The following is an 8,999-nucleotide window of genomic DNA, read 5'->3' on the forward strand; positions in this document are numbered from 1 at the left end:
CTAATTAAACATCTCATATTGTATGGGTGTATTTTCCTTTATTCTTTTGTTACAACCCAACTGCGAGAGGCTTTGTTGTCACTGAATAAAGATCTATCATTTGTTTCAACTACAAGACAATACAAAAATAGAGAAAGTAAATAGTATCATGAACAACAGCAAGCAAAAGATTCTGGGAATTCATTTATTCATTCATTAAAAATACTTAATTTGCACGTACATATTGCAGACAAGGCAATATCCAGAGAGACAAATGCAGTTTCTTTTAAAATTTCTATTTCTTTTTGTAAAATGAGCTGCAGTTTGGTTTTTTTTTAAGAAAGGCAATACTTGAGTGCTCGCTTTGGCAGCACATATACTGAAATTGAAATGATACAGAGAAGAATAAAATGGCCCTTGTGCAAGGATAACACACAAACTTGTAAAGCTTTCCATATTTTAAGAATTTTGAAAAAGAAAAAAAAGGCAATACTTGAGGCCAAAGAGTTAGTACTAGCAGTAAGGCATTTGCCTTGAATCTCATAGACTCAAGTTTTTTTTTTAATAGACCCAAGTTTTGTGAGACAATATAACTCCCAAATTTCGAATGAGTTTCTAACTCCTGGCTAGAGGCCAAAATTAGAGCTGCCCGAATTTAAGTTGAACATGATGTATATCACCAGTTGTCAGGATATCCTAACTGCCATATATTGTTGATTTTGGAATGTTCAGAAACAGTTTAAAAGGAAGAACTTAAAGACACGAATTGGTAATGTGAGGCAGCCCCTACACACCAGAAAAAGAAAAAAAAAAACTCAAAGGGACAATTCTCTGACGGGCTATAAACAGGTAAGGAAAAACTCCATAGATGCAATTATCCTTACAAAAAAAGGTGAAAGGGACTGACCATAAGACTGATGAGATAAGACTCAATGCGATGAGAATAGGGGAGGCAAACTCATAAATTAGATAAGTATCAAAAGCTCGCCAACATGTCTTGGGTACTCTTGTTTTCCATTTCTGTAGTCTGCCCCACCACCTTGTGTCAAATGAGTTGAGAACATGGCCTTGTTTCCTTTCTTTCTTGTCTTCTTGGTGTTAGAAACGTCTCTAAGAGACAACTTAGGGTTTAGCTGTCTCTTTGGCCAAAGGTTCCTAGGCACTGAATTCTAATAAACTTTTTTATTTTACTGTCTATGTCTGGTGTCTCCATGAATCTGTGGGTCTGGCCTAAGAACTTAAGTCACTTTACCACCATATGGTCCTTTATGTGCTACTTGATACTATTCCTGAGCAAAAGAGACAGACTAGGCCCTGAACACAGCCATGTGTGCCACAGTCAGCCGTCCCTTCAAAAAAAAATATGAATAGTTTGCTATGAAAGTCTTAGTCAATTCAGAGTTGATTTTTATTATTGACTTTTCCTATAAAAATAAATTTAATTAACAAAAACATTGTTTTAATTATTAACATATAAATATAGCATTGGTTCATAATACTGAATTTTCAGGTTTACATAATTATAAATCAGCATTTGTGCACTCTACATTATGCTAATTACTAACATAAGTTTTGTCCTTTAATTTTACATCCTGTTGCTTTGAATTTCACAAATAGTCTACCAGAACTGCTAAAGATTCTCCTACTCTAAACCATTATATATTACTATCCCACTCAGCCTTGGAAAACTTAAGCTTCATATTTCCTTTATTTTGTATTAGCACATTGAAATTTCTCTTTAGAAGCTTGTTTTCTGGAAATGGCAAGGCATTAGAAAACATGAATATAAGAGATTAAACTCATCAAAGAACAATCTTTTACATTTCAAAACACTTTACATTTTCATCTCAAAGGAAGTTCTTTATTTGATAACGCATAATACATGTGGGTTATTCACAAGAACTTTGCCTTTGACCAAACATCAGCTAAGCTATTCTCTGAGTTTTCTTTTTACCTAACCTTATCTTTATCCAAACGTCCTTGGGCAAGCACAGCTCAGAAAGAATCCTGCTGAGTCATGTTAGCAAGAATTCTCCACCTTTCACAACAAACCTGATTCTGGTAGTCATTTTCCATCAGTGATACTTTAATACTCTCTAGCTGTAGGCACTAAACTTTGTTTCTCTGCTGAAGTCTAGCTGAGCTCAATTTGCATCCCCTTACTGCAATAGTCTTGACTATTATTTCCTTAACAGTTTAACTCATCTAATACAATTTTTCCTTTAGAGTTCAGGACAGAGATTGCTTTGCAGACAAAAGAGCCTCATAGCAAGCTGTTCTGGCTATCTACATAGAAACATGAAAGCAACATCAATTTCATAAAATATTGGACAAAAATTCTCTTTAAAATAATTTAAAATAAATGAAATATTAAATAAATGGGCTGAAGCCATAGAACAGTGAGTAGGGCCAACCTAGTTTGATTCCTCATATTCCATTTTATCATCTGTACCTTACCAGGATCCATTCATGGAGAGCCAGGAGTAAACTCCAAGCACTGCCAGGTATGGTCCCCAAACTAAACCAACAAAAACAAATTAAATCAAAATAACTCAACCACTGTTACTTATGTTTTTTCCCATTTATTTTAGTATTGGAGCTACAATGAACTGTGTGTTCTGCACTCACAGATCATAGCTGACAGGACTTGGGGCCTATATAGGTGGTACTGAGGATTCAATTTAGGTCAACAAATCGAAAGTCCAGCATCCTGCCTTTTGCACTGTCTGGTCACCAATATATATATATATATACTTTTGGCTTTGGGGCTGCATACAATGATGCTCAGGGGTTCTTCTTGTCTCTGCATTAAGAAATTACTTCTGGCAGTGCTAGGGGGACTATATGCAATGTCAAGAATTGTACCCAGGTGCTCCACATGCAATGCAAGTGCCCTACCCTACTATCTATCTCTCAAGCCACTGGTCCCTGATTCTATTTTACTCTTATGAAGATGCCTGGAAGAATGTGTACATTCTTGATAGCATTCTTTTTCTGGTTGACTTAATTCTTAAACCTAGTTATTGCTATCTATACTTCAAATACTACATCAAAGGAAGCAAACTGAGATTAATAGGTCTGATTCTTGCTATAATATAAGAGAAAGCAACTTTTACCTCTAAACTGAGCTGTCACCTTGGGAGAATAAAATGCCTATTTGCATTTGTTGATTAACTTACAAGACTGTCTTATCTCTTGAACAGATCTTATCGGTCATTAAAAGATTGATTGACCTGTTACATAGTAAATGGGCTCATCTTATTACCATTCTTATTCTATAGAACTGTGGCATGAAAATCATTCAGTGACTTCCTAAAATTAACATTTAAGGTGATTTATTTAAAGGTGGGTGCTCACTAATAACATCTATTGATGCAGTTAGGTGCTGATACCTTCATTTATTCATTCGACTAAGTAATTGAATTATATTTATTAAAATCATTCTGGGGCTGGAACAATAGCACAGTGGTATTTGCCTTGCAAGCAGCCAATCTATGACAGATATTCATTTGATTTCTCAGTGTCCCATGTATCCCATATGATCTACTGAGCCAGAAGCAATTTCTGAGAGCATAACCAGGAGTAACCTCTGAGTGTCACAAGGTGTGGCCCCAACAAACAAACAACAACAACAACAAAAACCCAAAAACATACTATCATACTTCATTAAATGAAGATTAAATAGATTATAAGATACCAATATTTTATGTGTCACTAGACAGAGTATCACCAGATTATATCACTCCCACTAATTTCAAGATACATTTGTTTTAGGAATGTGAAAAGTGGGAAAATATGTCACTGTGAGCTCTGGACTCAGGATCTGACCCACAAAACACCAGATGAGGCAGTCAGTAATGTAAAAGCTAAGGAGTTTATTTGAGAAACCAGCATGCTGGGGGCAAATCTCTCCCCAGTGGCTTGTAAGCTCCCTTTTTATAGGGAAAAGGGAAAGCAGGGTAATAGAGAGTGCAAGAAATTTGGGTACCTGCTAGATAAATTTATCTAGCATTCTATTTGGGTAGATACAGGTTCCTGAGTGCACTAGTACCTGGGTGCTGTTAGATAAATTCCTGCATTCCCTAGTTTCTAAAATTCATGGTATGTTTCAAAATGCATTCTCTATGCTCCAGAAATTAGTTGTTTGTTCGGGGCCCAGTTCCCTATAGTCAGGCTGAGTCTGTCATGGCAGTACTCATGTTAACACAGTAAAGTGGAAATCAGGGTTACAAAAGCTAAGCAGCAATGATCAGTAAAAAGCTTTGTTTTACAATTCCATTCTTCACATAATGAAGTAATAGAATATCACAATGTAGAATAAAAAATTCAAATAAAGATATTTGATTATGCACTAGTTTCTTCACTCAATATTTTTCAAAAATCTTATTTACTTTAATCCTTATTACCTGTGAATGTTGGAGAAGTGATAAAGGTTTGTATTTTTATTTTACCCTTTGTAATAATGTAGCCATTGTTATAATAAGCCTCTATAATATGAATAGCAGTTACTAGTAAACAAATATGGTTTTTCTTTTACTTTTAATACTTTTTAAAATTTTAATTACTTTATTTAAGTACCATGGGTACACAGTATTCATAATGCAGTTGTGTTTTTCAGTTACAAAGTTATGCATGATTGAGTTTCAGTCATACAATGTACCATACTCTTCACTAGTGTATATTTTCTGCCACCACTACCTAGTTTCCCTCCTGCATCCCAGATGCCTGACTCTGGGGAAGACATTTCAAACATTTATTTTTCTGCTCTCTTGCTCTCTCTGTTTTTCTCAAACACACACATACTCTCTCTCCCTTTCATTTTTATTCCTTATAGACACTGTAGTTTAAAATATTGTGTTGTCTTAAATCTAAGATGCCAATGAAAGTAATAAAGTTAATTTTTTGAGTCTAAGAAATGTAGTTGCAAAGATTATGTATTTTTCTTTTATTTTATTTGTTTTGTTTTTTTGGACCATACCCTGTGTTGCTCAGTGGTTACTCCTGGCTATGCACTCAGAAGTCGCTCTTGGCTTGGGGGACCATATGGAACACCAGGGGATAGAACCAAGGTCCATCCTAGGTCAGCAGCGTGAAAGGTAAATACCTTACTGCTGCGCCACCACTGTCCCAAAGATTGTGTTTTTAAATTTGTTTTCTGAAATTAATTCCAAAAATAATTGGATTGGTCTCTTCCTATTTTTTGTTTTTCTCGTTCTGTTTAGGAAGAAAGACATGAAAATGAATGTGCTTCTTAATTTGTTCATTATGTTCTGTGGTGCCATGGCCCAAATACAGGTTATTATGGATTAAAGGGATGTGCTCTATCACTGAGCTACAGTTACATTTATCACTCTAACTTTGAGTTCAATGTATTTATTACTTTTTTGACTTTGGTATAATACCAGGTGGTTCTCAGGGCATATACCCACTCTGTGCTGAGGAGTCACTATAGACAGTGTTCAAGAAATCATATGTACTGATGGGATTTAAAATCAATTGACAACATAAAGCAATATGCTCAATTAGCTGTACATCTTTAGTGTCTTTGAGTTTATTTTTATTGATAACATAAAGTTTATTTTATTTAATTGAGTTAATATTGAATTACAAGTGTTAGTATATGTTTTAAGGATGAACATTATTTACATTTTTTAATTTATTAAAAGAAAATGTATCACATAGTTGAGATAATTTGTTATCTGCACAGTTAACTGCACAATCCTAATATCCTTCTACCAATCTCCAAGGATAGTTGCAGTCAATTTGAGAAGAAACTCACTTGGTTTCTTCACTTCTAATATCATCAATTAAAATCATCACTTTTAAAATCATCAATTTAAAGGTTTCTTTTACAGTGTCTATTCCCTTTCTCTATTTCTTTCTGTATCAGATATTTTTGAGTTAATAGTATTTATTTCTTACTTTTGATTTATTTTGCTTACAATGATATTCCCACATCTGTCTTATAAAAATCAAAGTAGCCCTTATCATTTCAGAAAACCTAAGTAACCTCTCACCAAAGCAAGGTGTGGCCCCAAAACAAACACAGAAAAGTTAAACCTATAAAATACAAAATTTTATTAATTTATGAAAAATATTAATACAGTATTTGTTATAGGTTTAAAATTTTAGTAAATATTCAATCTAATATTAATAATATAAGTAATATTTTTAGCAAAATATTATATTCTGAACTCCTTTACAGTTAACCATTCTATAAAAATGAAATGTAAAAATTAGGATACAGAAATGCATAAAAATAGGATATTAAACTATGTGCTGTTTAAAATGCTTCATTTGGAGAAATATAAAGCAGGTGATAGAACTGATGAGGCTATTTTTAGTAGCTGATGTATTTGTAGAGCCTGTGTAATTGACCAAGCCCCAAATACTGTAATAAATATTCCTTGGTGCTCATGCAATAATAATTAAATTTGCTTAAAATTTTGATTTTCCAACATCTTTATTTTTTGAGGAAATGCTTTTAATTTTCAATTTACAACATGCTATTGCTTATTTTGATATAGAAGCAAATCATTTTTAAGAGGACAATTAATGGCACAGGCTTACTCCTGGAGGGGTTTAAGAGACCAAATGGGGTTTTCAGGTATTGAACCTAGATCATCCCAGGGTCAGGCAAGGGTCCTACTAGTTGTGCTATCTCTCTGATCTCTATGGCAAATAGTTTATCTCCCATTTCCAGTTCTTCCTAAATAGAAATCTTGCACTTTAACTTGTAGCTTCTTTTGATTCTAATGTCAGAAAATTGAGGATATTCAAATTCAGGATTTTTTCAGAGCTTAACAGTCACATTCAGAAAGCTTTGTTATTTTTTCAAATCAACATCAAGAAATGATGTTGAAACCCTCTTAACACAATAAGTTAAATGAACTTGTATATACCCGTGATAACCTGATCCTAGGAACACACACAGATATATACTAAAACATTCTGAGTATATAAACATGAAATCTGAGGGACTTAGTACATAATATATGCACTTGCTTGAATAAGCAGAGAATGAGAAAGAAATGAGTATGATCATAGCGAAACAACTGGAAATACCTTTAGAATTTAAGCACTCATTTAAATAGTGCCATATCAAGAAACAGAAGGAACTGGACATCTTTATTCTATGCTACCTTCTCATTATCACCACCTGTCCCTCCTGTAAGAGCAGTGAGTATACTTCTAATATAGATTGACTACGTGTTCAAAAGGCTAGGGTAAACAAGCTTTCTCTTTCTACATTTTCTTTCAACATTATGCTTGTGAAATCTATACATAATGTATTGAGTAGCTGTGGAATACTCATTTTCATTCATACATCTTTGATTGACACATGTATGTTTTAAGTATGCATCTATGCTGACCCTGTCAGCCAGCAAGGGTCAACTTCCCTCCACTTGGTATGACCAGGACTGAGGACATTAACCCCAGCTGATGACCAGGAAACAATGGCTCTGAGACTGATGACCAAAGCACTTTATTCCATTTCAACAATGCTCATATAGGAGAAGAGAAACTGGGATACTTGTAGGGTGGTAGAGCCCAGGACACTAGAGATGGGCAGGCAGATGAGATGAGGTGCCAGAGAGAAGTTAAACATAAATTTTAAGAACTGGGAATGTTTGGGAACAACACAATGGCTCCTCAAAGTAACCTCTTTTCTCTCGACCAGAGATCTCCCTGAGGGAGGAGATATGGAACAGAGTCAAGCCTGTAAGTGGCATCTTATTATGGGGGGTTAACCCCCCTCTTTGTGCTGTCATTCCACAACTCTGGTGCTTTGTCTCCAAGACTTATACTTCAAGGACAAACTTTGTAGCAATGGCTCTAGGGGCATCTTCCATAATAGTTGTTCTAGACAGAACATTATTAGTTCTATCTGCCAGGTCATTCAAGAACAGCGTCACAGGAGGATCCAACAAGCACCAATAAGTAACAACATGACACTGTAAGCAAATGAATGATATGTTTCCTTTTCTTGTTTTCTTTTTTGAATTTGAAACCACACCTGGGTGGTGCTCAGGTTTTACTCCTAGTTCTATGCTCAGGGGGTAACTTCTGGTGAGACTTGGGAACCATGTCTTCCTTGATGAAATTAGAGTCAGTAGCATACAAAAGCAAGCACCATATCTGTAGTACTTCCTCTCCAGCTCTTGTATGATAAGTTTCAACAAATATTATCTTACACTTTACTAAAGATTATTTAACGATTTTCAGCCTCCATGGTAATTCTGAAAAATTTTAATGCTTCTGACCTCACCGATACTTTGTATTATGTTTTTACTTTGAGAAATTCTGAAGATTACTTAGAGATATTAAATGGTGTTTTTAATACACATTTATCTGATGGCATTTGTCATTTTTAGATGTTTGTTCCCTATTTGCCTATTTTTGTTAACTGTTTACTTTATTATTGCTAGATCTTAAAAATATATTCTGCTGCTCACTTGGGCAGCACATATACTAAAATTGGAACAATACAGAGAAGATTAACATGGCCCCTGTGCAAGGATGACACGCAAATTCGTGAAGCGTTCCATATTTTAAAAAATATATATATTCTGAATATGAACCTCAGATGTCTAGATTCCAAATGCCTTCTCTATTGAATTAACTTTTAATTAATGTTTAATGTTATTTTCCTACTAGCGGTTTATATGTAACACATTCTAATTTGTTTATTTTATCCATATGAATACTACTTGTGTCTTGTTTAGGAAAAGTTTACCAAGCTCAAGGTCATCCTTTTTTATTTTCTCCCGAAGTTTTATTCTCTTGCTTGTCACACATTTAGATCTTCAATCCATCTAGCATTGATTTTTATACTTGGTATAAGCAGAGGTCAAATACAATTTTGTTTTCTTTATAGATATTCAACTGACCTAGCACCATTTATTGAAAATGCAATCCTTTCTCCCACTGACATTCTAACTTGACTTTATTTTATCTATTTTCTTCTTGCAGACACTCTTTCCATTTTATAACATATTCTTTTCTCAGTGCCTTCTTTT

The 8,999-nt window shown here is 34.3% G+C and overlaps 2 non-coding genes across 2 annotated transcripts; both read left to right on the plus strand.

Annotated features, from left to right (window-relative positions):
* Window positions 1-334: 334 nt before the first annotated feature.
* Window positions 335-441, plus strand: LOC126002279 (U6 spliceosomal RNA). The gene has a single exon (XR_007493033.1). It is a non-coding gene; the product is annotated as a U6 spliceosomal RNA (small nuclear RNA).
* Window positions 442-8,427: 7,986 nt separating this feature from the next.
* On the plus strand, window positions 8,428-8,534 carry LOC126003226 (U6 spliceosomal RNA). Its single transcript, XR_007493759.1, has one exon. It is a non-coding gene; the product is annotated as a U6 spliceosomal RNA (small nuclear RNA).
* Window positions 8,535-8,999: the final 465 nt, after the last annotated feature.

The sequence above is a fragment of the Suncus etruscus genome, chromosome 2 (genome assembly GCF_024139225.1).
Source record: "Suncus etruscus isolate mSunEtr1 chromosome 2, mSunEtr1.pri.cur, whole genome shotgun sequence".
NCBI lineage: Eukaryota > Metazoa > Chordata > Mammalia > Eulipotyphla > Soricidae > Suncus > Suncus etruscus.